This window comes from Fukomys damarensis, unplaced genomic scaffold, assembly GCF_012274545.1.
Source record: "Fukomys damarensis isolate Sample0158 unplaced genomic scaffold, DMR_v1.0_HiC HiC_scaffold_35, whole genome shotgun sequence".
In the NCBI taxonomy this organism is placed as follows: Eukaryota; Metazoa; Chordata; class Mammalia; order Rodentia; family Bathyergidae; genus Fukomys; species Fukomys damarensis.
In genome coordinates this window covers 6,681,213-6,694,329 of record NW_022900947.1, presented here as the reverse complement: position 1 = coordinate 6,694,329, position 13,117 = coordinate 6,681,213, and positions in this window count along the sequence as shown.

Here is a 13,117-nt window from a genome sequence, read left to right as displayed (position 1 = left end):
CTCTCACACACACACACACACACACACAAACACACAAAATGTGTTAGTCCTATGATTTGCTTTGGTCAAAGGGGCATTAGCAAAATGTCTCAAGCAGAAACATCAAGAGTGATTGTGCTTTCCTGTCCTTGATGCCCTGAGATTGTCATCGGAAAGGGCCCAGGCTAGCTGGCTGGGCCAGGAGGGCCACATGCAGTAGAACGGAGACCTCCCAGCAGCCAGCCCTCGGTCACCCCATCGGTCATCTATGCGCAGTATAAGCTGGTCTGCCAGCAGACACTGGATGTGAGAGTCCAGTTTGGCTCTGACCAGAAGAGCTTGGCACCCAGCACAATGCTGACATTGAACTGCCCTGAATTCTGGGGTCATCATAGGCTAATCAACATCAGCACTCCAGGTACAGCAAGCCAAGGCTAAGCCAGCACTTGGCTTAAAACCTATCAGAAAGAAACCACAGGTCCGGTTACTGAGAATGTGTTTGTTTGACTGGAGTACTGAGCAGCAAACTGGGTCTAATGGGTCTATTCTTTGTGGTAGACAACATCGATGTAGAACAGTGACTCTGCCGTACAGGTAATATGCAAATAGCTTTATCTGAGCTAAATATGAGTGACCGTAGCCCAGGAACACGGATTTGATTTACGCAAAATGATGTGTTCTATTATGGAAGAGATTATGTGAACTTTTAAAGCCACAGAACAAAGAAAGCAAAAAATCAGCATGTTTTCCAAGTACATTAGTAGGGACATTAAGTTGGCACGCTACAGGAAGCAGGGAAATCTCTATTCTACCAGTTTTGAAAGTTACCATATTGCACTCTTAGCCTTAAAGTTGGTGGAGGCCAGTTGTCTGCTAAGCTTAGAGATCAGCATTCCAAGAGATTTGCTTAACAGTTACAGGATGTAGGTTAGTTGCAGAGGTTGAAAGTAAATGACCATTGAAGAGTCTGGGAAAGCCCAAGATAATTCTCACACATAGCCTGTAGCTTTCCATCTCTCAGCAGTCACCATGGTTGGAGCCAAGGCCAAAGAGTTGGCAGAATCTTTAATACAGCTGTGGCTTCTTCAAGAAACTTCAGTTCCACAACAATATGCATATCAGATTCAGGCTCTGCTCCTTCTCACGGGGAACTCTCCAGGGTCTCTGGATCTCAGCTTCTTCACCTATAAAATAGAACAGAAAGCCAATTTTTTTTTCTCTCCTTACAATGTCAATCACCTAGCACATGGCTTGGAATACTGGAACTTCCCAGGGACTTTACTTTTGACAACCATAATACTTCCTGGGCTAAGAAATCTGCTTCCATGCCCACAAATTCTTTCATGAGATCTTTGGTTTAACCATCATGACAGGATGCATAATGCACATTGGATTGATCTTCTCAGATAAATTAAAGTTTAGAAAGAGCACCATAAGGAAGGAGATTGGGAACAGTGAACCAACAAAACAAAGAAATAAGACTGATGATTTATTATATTTTTATCAAGTTTATTGGTACACTTTAGGTATATGATACAGTTACATTCATCACTGGGATCTTGTACCTTTACATGACATATTGGTTCTTATTTTTCCCATTCCCCTGCCCTCTCTTCACCCCCCCTTCCCTATCTACAGAGACATTGTTTACAAGTTTTTCCTTTTCTCTGTACTTTTCCTTTCACTTTTTGCCCTTCCCCTACCTCTCCCACTTCCTGTACTATTTTAGCCCTTTTCTTCCCATTACACAATACCAATTATACATTTTGATACTTATTTACACTTTTAGGTTTTCACACCAGAGAAACTATTTGGTATTTACACATGTGTGTCTTATTAATTTCACTTGAGAAGGGCCTCAATGTGCGTCCATTTATCAATAAATGTCTCTAGTTTCTCATTTTTATGGCTGAGTAATACTCCACTTTATAAAGAAAACACATCGAAAGACAGATGATTTAATGAGGAAACATATTGTTAATACCAACCACATTAAAGCAAGGTTTTTATCACTATGACTTGATATTTCCTCTCTTTAGATAGCCACACCTCAATATAGACACACTGACATTTCATTAATCTAACATGTTTTCTATTCATTTTGTAAAAAATCATTATTTATAGGAATTATTCAATTGAGCTCCACATTTGGGGATTAATTTACTATAACAAAGTAATATTTATCAAAGTAATGAGCTACATTCATGGATGGATAGATCTAAAAATATTTTTATAACATAAATGTGGAAAAAGAAAATAAACTCTTTCATTTGTGTAGGTATTTAAAGGTTAAAAATTTTATGAGTCTTTTTTTCTTGTGAAAGAGTGATCTAGCTGTAAAAAAAAAGTGAAAACAATAGCTGGAAATCAGACATTTTCGTGCAGTCCCTGTACTGAGGGAGCGAGGTTCACAGATACAAGTCCTGCCTGGGCAACTTACTGACACCCTGTTGAGAAATACAAATAAATAAACAACAACAATAACAAAACCCAAACAAGTAGGGTTTAGAATGTGGTTCAGTGGTAACATACTCATGAGTTGCATACTTTGTATCAGAATGAGACACACACACACACACACACACACACACAGAGAGAGAGAGAGAGAGAGAGAGAGAGAGAAAGTTTCTTGCTACACAACATGGAAGAAGTCTTTGTAAAATCTGTCAAAATGAATAAGATTTTAAGAAAGTACTGTAAATCCCCAGAGCTCAAAGTGAAATAGGATCTTGATGCCTAGGTAAGAACCTTATGGGACAACATCCTCAGGAAATGTACAGACAAGAGAAAAATCTAACCTCAATGCCAATGACTTGCTTGTGGGGCTGAGAGAAAAATCAAAAGACTTTTTATAGTCCTTATTAAGGAAAAGCTTTAAACTTTAAGAAATGCAGGATATTATGGTAGTAAGATCTCATCAGGACTGAAAAGCATGAAATGGTAAGAAAAACTGATAAATTCAAATCAAGAAGATATAAGAACTTCCTTTACTTTGCCAGCATAAAACATTGATGAAAATAGTGGAGAGAAAACTGAGGCTTGTCACAGTTATTCATCACGCACAAAACCTTAATAAATGATTCCTAAAATCAGTAAGAAAAATAAAACAAATTACCTAATAGAAAAATGCCCAAAAGACATGACCAACCATTTTGATAAAAATTAAAACCACAGCAGCCAAAAAAATAAAAAAGCAAGGATGATGAATCTCATTAGTAATACGGGAAAAGCAAACTACAAATCAGGAGGAGATGGGATTTTACACCTCTTAAATTGGCAGACAAAGTTGAAAGTTTAAAATCCCAAGATCTGGCAGAGATGCAGAAAACTAAGAACATTCAAGCATGAGTTATATCAGTGTAAATATTTTGGAGCACTTCAGCAATGTCTACAAAAGTTTAAGACACAAATGTATGATGCCTCAGTGCTTCCCTTCTAGATAAACTTGGTTCTGTCCATAGTTCTGTGTTTTATAGTCCAACTCTGACCTCACCAACCCATCTGCAGCCCTATTCAACCCTAACTTCAAAACATACCCATCCCTCATCCTTTCTCTCAGTCTCCAGTCTGATCACCATAAAACCATAAATGAATCTACCATTTTCTCCCCACCCCCAAGGACTGAAGCTAGCTCCTTCCCACTGAACTGCGGCCCCAGTCATCTTATGTTATTATTTTATTTTCCTTCATTTCATGCATTTTGAGACAGGTTTTCACTAAGTTGCCCAGGCAGGCTTCCCTCTTGGCAGTCCTCCTGCCTCAGCTTCCCAGAGAGCTGGAATTACAGGCATGTGCCAGGACACTTGGCTAACTTGACTCTTTCTTGGACCAGTGAAACAGCTCAAAGACTGTTTTCCTGCTTCTAAAATTGCCTCCCCCGAGGCCATTCCTCAGAAAGCATTCGGAGGGAAGGATTTAATCACTCACCATACCTTCTTGTTAAAAATGGTGAAGAAATTCCAGAGCTTTAGAACAGGTCTGAATTCCATCTTTCCACTCCCAAGGGACCTCTACCCACCTCTCTTGCTTTCTCCTTCCAGGCCTTCCTCACTGCTGCGCTCCACTCCCAGCCTCCTGTCTGTTTCCGAGGATGGAAGTGACCCCTCTCGGAACACATCTGTACCAGCTGTTCTTCCTGTATGGAGTCTGTGAGCACTGCCGGTGGGGCTTCATTCTGTCCATTTCTTCATGACCAGCTCATGAATATGCACATTTTAGCAATGAAGACAATGAAAGCAGGGATGTTAAGAGACCTGTCCAGTATCCCACAGCTGGTGAGAACCTCACCCTCAATGTCCATGGCTAAAAACTGTGGCTACTTTGGAGGCAGAAGGTTCTTTGTGATTAGGAGCAGGTGCTCTTGGGCAAGGTGTTCAAGACCCAATCTGTTGATCAGTAATTTGGTCTATACATTTCACTCGCACTAAGCACAGGGGAACGAAATGAGCTGCATTCATTTATTACTGCTTTACGAACTCTACAGGGCCTTAAACGTAAAACATTCATGGTAGTAAGCAATTATTAATTACAGTTACATTAATAACATACTGGTACCAGAATTCGTATTTTTAACAGCTATTTTGGTGACAGGTGATGACTAGGGAGTGAGACTGCGGAAGAACACGGGCGTTTTTAGAACTCAGGTTCAGGAGTTGATTAAGATCTGAAGTGCAACCCCCAGCCGGGGTGTCCACTCCCTGAGCTAATTAAGCAGGGGTTGGCACAGAATTCCTTGTCTCCTATCTGGGCACTCTGCATGATCGGAAAGGGGCCCTCCGCCAAGTGGAGGTCGGTGGAGATCAGAGTGGGCTGGATTCCTGCCAGCCCCCAGAACATCCTGCGATCCTGGGTGTGAGACATCTGTGTTCTGTTGCCACCGGTGTTTGTGATTGTTAAAATGAAGATATGATTATTGCTCCTATCCACAGGCAAGTACCATTAGATTAAGGTGAAAACTCCTACCCTTTAAAAGTAGAGATCATAATTTCTGTGAATCTTGCTTTTAACTTAAAAAGAGTGCATATAGTTTCTCAATGTTGAAAGAGCATACGAAAGGTGGCACGATCATTTATATTTTACTAATTCCAAATTATTTGCATCTCCTCCTGATTATAAATTGTAAAACATACCTTTATTGCTATGTTTTGCATCCATAGCTTGCAATTTTCTTAGGATGCATTCGTACGTGTTGGGTTAAAGAGCATGTTCACCTTTACAGGCTAGGATAGCCATTGGAAACTGCTTTGCTGAAAGGTCAGGCCAATTTAAACTTATGCCCGATATTTTAAGGCTGCAGTTTCTCTCATTTGCTGACCTTGATAATTGTGATATTTTTTAAATTACTGATTTATAAAGTGTCATTTAATTTTAATTTTAATTTTTAATGATTAATGGTAAGGTTAATACTTTTTATCATGAACTTATTCCCACTGGGATTCTTTTTCATAAACAATGTTCTCAGGAATCCAGAAAGACATTCCTGCTGTCTCAGGGGCTTTCCTCCTGCCTGTACCATCAGTCTCCAAAGTAATTCTTCATGTCTGCTGGTCTACCCCAGGATTGCTCCTTTCCCTTTTCTTCTCTGATACATGAGCTTTAGCCCAGCCAGTCAAAGTCCTATGCAAACTCTTACTGTATAATCATTTTACTCTAGGCAGTCACAGCATCTTGACAAAGCTACAGCTTAAACATCCCCCATACCTAGCTTTTCTGTGTCCATCCCCACCAATGTCACTCTAGATGAATCCCTGTTTAACACTTAGACAGGACATTTCAGAAACTCTTCAAGAAGAAGCACAGCCTCTGCTCCATTGACACAGTCTCTCTCTTTTCTGCTACACTGGCTGCTTCGAGGGATGACGTGCTCATGGTGGGTGCACATCCCTCTGGCCTTGTAGATTCACACCCTGTAAGGGCAGGCAGTATATTCCAGGCAGTACATCCAGTAGATGCCAGACACACTGGAGAGAATGAATCCTACATGTGACAAATCCTACATATAATTTTCCTTGTACATACATATGATGAAGAAAACACTCACTTTTTCACTTAAAGGAAGCACTTTATGGCTTCTCTCTGGCACACCTGTGTTATCAGCACCACAACTCTTATGCACGGGGGCCAGCACTAAATAAAAGAAGGGTCACTTGAACCCAAGCACTGTGAGACTGCTACAGTGAGTCTAATAACTGAGGTGGCTACTGAAGGAAAGGTATGGAGATGCTGGGAAAAGGGCAGACAGGAATGGTGAGATATTTCATGATGGTCACCCAGAACATGGAACTTAAAACAGAAATTCTCTGTGAATTATTTGTGGACTGCAGTTCATCTCTAGTAACTGAAATCATAGAAAGTAAAAGCATGGATAAGCAAGCTTCTAACTGTCTCCCTTTGATGTTTTCTCTGTGGAGGAGACTTGGAGAGCTAGCACGGGTTGTGGGCGATGGGACGTTAGGTTACACATGGATGGGCACCAGTCTCATTGCACCACGATGTGTATCAATTTGTTTTAATATAATAGAAATAACACAATGTGACAGCGGATGATAGCATGCATTCCTTCTAAATGCTTTATGATTAAATTAATTCAAAATTAGATATATCAGTGTAGGGATGGGGCAGCCCCAACGCCAGACATTACATCCAGTAAATCATCACAAATTGATTGTCAAATGTGTCAAAAATCTTTACAAAGATGAACTATCAGTCACTAGAATCTGTAAAGCACTGTGTGTTGCTCTTGGGCCGTTGTCTCATAGCTGAACTTAGGGCTCGGCTCCATGGCACGTAGTGGAAACCAAGGGTTTGGGATCCCCATGGGAGCCTCGCTAAGGGAAGGCCTTGTAAATTCTCAAAAAAGTTTAGGCAAATAAAAAAGAAAGAGGATTGAAACCTTACTTCTGTCCTTCTAAATGGAATACTTCCTTGGTGCCTCCTGTTAACCATGTTCTGGTTGATGGAAACCTAGAGAAGACAGGTTTGGGAAGCTGCCATTGAAAGTAATGAAAACCCGTCTCCTGCCCTCCAGCCTGGGAAGGCCTGTCCCTTCCGGTTTTTTCTCTTGTGCAAAGGAGGAGCAGAACTGGAGGTTTCTCCGAGTACTGATTTTAAATATTCAAATGTTATTACCAATACAATTTAACTAATAATTATGTGCATTCACAGATTATGTTAGAGAGAATAACTAATTTAATATCTTAATAAAATATAAATTGAGCTTGAACTCTAGGTCTTTCTAATTCCATTAAGAGTGAACACACCACTTATTCACTTGTGATAGCCCCACTCAATTTGAATAATGGGACACTCCAGGGGCTTAGACTTCAACTGTGACACAGAAATGCACCTGCGTGCTCTGAGCTGAGATATCATGGGGAATAAACCACAGCAATCAGTATCAGAAATGTCCACTGATTTCCAGACTCCTCCACCGAGATGTCTGTATTGCACGAAGCTCAGCTCTGGAAGGGGAAAGTGTTCATCCTCTGGTAAAGCTGTCTGCCCTGGTATTCCTCTACTTGAATAGATTCGGGTGTAATTGACACAACAGAGCACAGTTCAAGCTGAATTAAGTCTGAAAGGAAATTTTTATCTCATGCAATTGAAAGCCTCAGCGGTAATTTGCATGGGGCATGGATGGATTCAATGGCCCAAATGCTATGTATGCAATTTACAGTTCTCTATTTCTGTACACTTAGTTCTTATAAAAACTTTGTCTTTGTCTGTCTTGGTATTTCTCTCAGGCAGCCTGTTTACCTCTGGTGAGTCTGGAAGCATCTGACATAATATTGCTGCAATGGCTAAGCACTTTAGAAAGAAATGCCTGTTTCACTAGTGGCAGGTACTGAGATGGAACGGAGATCTTTCAGTGGATTTTCCATTTAGAATTGGATCCTGGTGTTTCCTAGTAGACAACGTTCTGAATATTCATTGTGGCCTTTCTTAGTTCAACACACATTTTCTGAGCACCTAATAAGCACTAGACTGTCTTTTACACAGCTGATTAACAGGTTTATTGTTCCTGTGTTCAAGTCTATCTGTAAGATACAGATAAATACATAAAAAGAACACGACAGTGCAGGAAGAAACATCGCCAGTGATGGTGACTTTTCCAGACTGGGGGCCTGAACCACAACCCCAAACACACTTATTTATCATAAAGTACCAACACAGAAGGAAAACCCGAATGTCCAGTGCTAGCCCAGCTGTTAGGATGATGCTGAGGGTCCTTGGCTGACGGAGGGCTCTGGGCGCCTGCCGTAGGTTCCCACCACTGACCTATGGCATGACAGATCTCGCAGATGCCGATGGCATAGAAAATGCTGAAAGACGAGGTGGAAACCTAGACCTCGCCAACTCTTGATTATGGTCTCATGGTAGAGGTGTCGGCTTCCTGCAGGACTTGGCTTCCCTGGAATCAGTAGAGAGGGCGTAGCTGTACCTGGAAACTACATTTGTCCTTTACCTAGAGAAAACCACATTTGGAACTTTTTTTGTAAAAAATTCAAAATACTTCTCATATGTGAATTTGTTTTACATTTTATTCATTATTTATTTTCTATTAATGAATCATGTGATTATTTTCCTTGGTGGGAAGAATTTTCCCAGCAGTTGAAGATCTGAATAATGCAGAGAGAACTAATTATGTTTATTTTTTTTTTTTTTCATCACGCACATTTCAGATGCAGAAAGATTCTTACTGAGAGAAAATAAAAATCAAATGTTGTAAATTGCCATTGTCTGGAAAGCGTTATGGGGAAAATGCTCTAGATTAGTTTGCAAATTCATTACTAATCTGAGGGAGAAGTTGAAGAAATCGAAGCGTGACTTCTCTGGCAACCTCCCAGCAGGGGGGTAGGGGGCAAGTCTGCAGAAGAGATACCCACTGCTGAGTGGATGAGGATAGAAATGAAGGCTTCGGTTCTCTGCCCCAGCCTTTCATTTAAAAATTAATATTCTTTTAGTGTTGACAATTGAGAGATCTATTACTCCATGAAATAAATCTCAAAATAAGACCAGGCAAATTGTATTTCATTAAGATGAATAACTTCTGGGATGTTAAAAACCTCTAATCTCAAGGTGCATCATCAAATCAAGGAACACACTTTGAAGTCTCACAGAAAATTGATTTATATAAAATTATAACACAAAATAAAAATGATGATGAAAAGACAAACCAATGACACCAATTTTGGAGTACTGCATTCTCTTCTATCTACATGAATGTTTTCACATTTTATAAATTTTCTATTTAGACCAAATACATCCAGAGCTGCTGTCCAGTGGATTTACAGTGGCTGTTGACAGCCAGCATCTGTTCTGATAAGGCACAATTTATGCCATGTCAGTTGTGAAATGTTTTAATTGTCCCTCCTATATACACTTACTATGGCCTCCTTGTACAGATTACTACCTTTGGGGACAAGTGTTTAGTCCTTCATCTCCCAATTATTAGGCAAAGAGCTCTGCCTGGTCTAGAGTCCCAGATATCCTTCACACTAACTCGAACACTGCCTATATTTTTTGTAGTATCCATGCATGTTGCCTACATTTGAAATAAATTGTTGCATAGTTTTTCTTATGGAACAAAGCACACGTTTAATGTGTCTGTTCTAGGATAAAACTTCTAGAAGTAAAAAAAAGAAAAAAGAAATTCCCTCCTGACCTAGATTGTATACAAACTCAGAAAAGGGATCCACAAAAATGGATTAAGAATAACCAGTTTCAGGCTCTGGGGTTAGATCAAGAGAGAAGCAGAAAGACCCAGAGATGAACATCGGCAAGCTCGATGTCAAGGAGTTACACAGAAACACCTGTTGAAATTACAGATAAATTTTTTTTTCCCAACCTCAAGATATTAGCAGGAGTAAAAAGAGTGGAGGTATTAGCTGGGTAAACCTAAGAGAGAAAAGGTGTTGCTAGAAAGATGTAAAGACAGCAAGACAATTCTGAGAGGAAGACTGTTAAGACAGCAATTCCCAAACTGGAATGTTATCGGATCTTCCTGGAAATCCCTTTACCACCCAGATCGTCATCTTGCATCTTGATGTACATAATGACATCTTCAGAAAGGGTAGCTCGACATTTCATAACGCTCCCAGATTTATTTGTGGAGATGCATCATTTTGTCTGACACCGTAAATGCTAATTTCTATTGGCATCCAGCTATGATTCAAAGGCATTACGATGAAAAAAATTAAGATACAGAAAATAGTAAATGCAGTTGTTTAAATGCGAAGAATATTATATACAGGTTCAAAGAATTTGCAGGTATTTTCCTTATTCATGCTGCTGGTGAAATAGACTTGAAGAAGGCTATGTGTGGCAATCTGTAATTTAAGTATCTTTATAATCATGGGCAACATGTAAAATATAATTTCTTTTTAAATTTAACAACAGCATTATGAAGCACTAAGCGTTATTATAAAGATTAAATAAAACAATGTAGGTAAATGGCCAGGTAGAGTGCTATATGTATAGCGGACAGTTTAGAAACAGTAGTTACATACTGAATTCCCACAAATTATATGATCCTGTTTTTATAAGAAAAATATCCCTTGTGAGTTCCTAAGAGGATGATATATATTCTCTTTAGCTCACTGGTGACCCCCCTCCTAACCCTTCTCCTTATAAACACGTTTGTTATTATAAATAAGGTAACTGTCTATGGATTATAGATGAAATTGTTAAATAGCAAAGCCTTCATACAAATATCCAATTTTTCAGTCTTGGGACAACGTGCTTATTGTCAGATCTAAGGTAGTGTCTGTTTCTCACAAAATCAGGGATTCACGACTGTGTTGAAACTTCTATTTGGAAAGTGCCAGGACCAGTCTGATAGATTGTGATCCTTTTACAAAGCTTCAATAAGGGTACTTGAAACCATTGCAGACTGGAGCTGTTACCTAACCCACCTGTGGGCTGGTATATCCATACATGGTCCACAGTACCGATTTACAGGGCAGTGAGTGTTGCCTGAGTAGTTGCATCTTGGAAGGGTTCTCATCTATATTAATATTCGCAGGCAGGTTTTAGACATTCTGACTCTATGAAAACTGCTAGGCTCATGGAGAAAGGTGATAGAAATTGATACAGATTGTTGGGAACATTGAATTAGGAAGCCCATTCAACTCTACCCAGTAAGGCTGAACACTGAGACATGCTGGAGTCACTTTGGCTTTAATTCATTTTCTCCCACGTGCTATCTATTAGATCCCCTCTCCGTGAATTAGTGTGCTCATCTGTTAAAAAGGGAAGCTTTACAGTTGTCTCGTGGCATCATTGCCAAGATAACAGGAAATATTACATGGATTTTAGTCAAAATGTTTTAGAGCCACAGTGGGAAAATTAAGCCATTGTTTGCTCAGCTGATCAAAATAATATCAAATCTAAAACTTACTTGACCACTGAAAACTATGTGTCTCTTTTTCCCTGCCTTTAATTTCCCTAGTTCTTCTAGTATTTGTTAATTATGTTATAAAATATAATGCACATAGCAAAACGTTAATTATATAAATTGAGTAAAAATGACAGCATGAACCCCACATAATTTATTCAGGAGAACATCCGTGGCCATCAACACTGGTTTCTGTTTCTAGCATTTTCTCTCACCTCAGCGACAAACAATATTCTGATAAATATGGTAATCGCTTGCTGCTTTTCACTGCCTAAGTATAACCCTAAAAGTTTGTTTTGGTTGTTTTCTAACTTTCAATAAGAGAATTAAAATTCTCTAAGTGTGTATATATATTCTTCTGTTTTCTGTTTTTCTTTCTCAAAATTGTGGTTATGAGATTTGTGTTGTTGGAATAATCCTTTTACTTTGCTGTCTGCCATTCATTCAATATATCCGTCCTGGTTATACCTGCTCTCCCATTATAGACAGCAGTGTTCTGTCCAACTTTAAGAACTGTATCTAGACAACATTTGTGTTTCCTGGTGCTAGTGACTCCGGGTTTCCACTGAAGAGTCTGGGTGGGTGTGTGCACTGGGAAGCGGCCCAGGAAGGAGAAGTGACGTAGCAGGATGGAGTGAATGAGGTTGGGAAGAAAGCAGAATCTGAGTTACTTCAGTGTTGCTGCTGAGACAAAATACTGGATACCCAAATTTGGAGGGGAGAAGGTTTATTTAGCTCACGGTTTGCAGAGGTTTCTGCCCATAATCAGCTGGCTCCCAGGCAGGGAGGCAGGGCAGAGGGGTGTCCTAGAGAAAAAACAAGTTTGTGGCACCCACACAGCAGCAAAAGCAGAAGGGAGAAGACAAGCCTCTCAGTCCCAGATAGTGTATCCAGGCTGCCAGGATGAGGGCAGTGCTGAGCCATTCAGAGGGATGCTTTAGTAGTTACACACCCTTGAGCTCAGCGTCACTCACTCCGGATTCAGCCACCTCAGAAAAAGCCCCTCCTAGACCACATGAGTCTTTGGGGGCCCTCTAAACACAGGCATTAACAGGAAGGAAAGCAGTAGGCGATGGTTTGCGCTGTGGTTGTTTAGCCATGGGAACCGGAGTTGAAGGCACCTGATGAACACACAGAAGGCTTCCAAAATGTGAAGTTCCAGCTTACTCAGTTTCAAAAGTTGGGCCAGAGGGATTTACTTTCTTGCACCTTTCATATCTTGTAAACGGTTTCTGTTAATTATTTTTCTTTATTGTGCTAGGAAATGTCCATGTGTCCAGAACTCTTGCTCAATTATTTGTTAGTAATTATAATTTATCTGTGGAGTAATTTGGATCCTTTTCATATATTTTCCTATAATACTCAAATGGCACTGGTAATTTCTCTTTTCCAGTAATTTGGCTTTGGGGTGCTGCTTTTGGGGGTCAAATTAAGGGGAAATTTGTGAACTAAGTGACCCCTATTGTAGGTTTTATTACTTTGAGCAAGATTCCCACTGCTCTTAATTTGTCAAGAAATATTTTCTCACAAATAGACTTCAATTTTATGAAGCACCTTTAATACATTTAGTGAATTACAGAATTATCAAATTCATCCCAGAAATTTGGTTTATTAAATTAACCACTTTGCGGATGCTGAAATAATTTGAATTCTTAATACAAGAAAAATGTAATCACAATTATTATACTTTTTACACATTACTGTAAAAATCAATTTCATTATATATATATATATATATATATA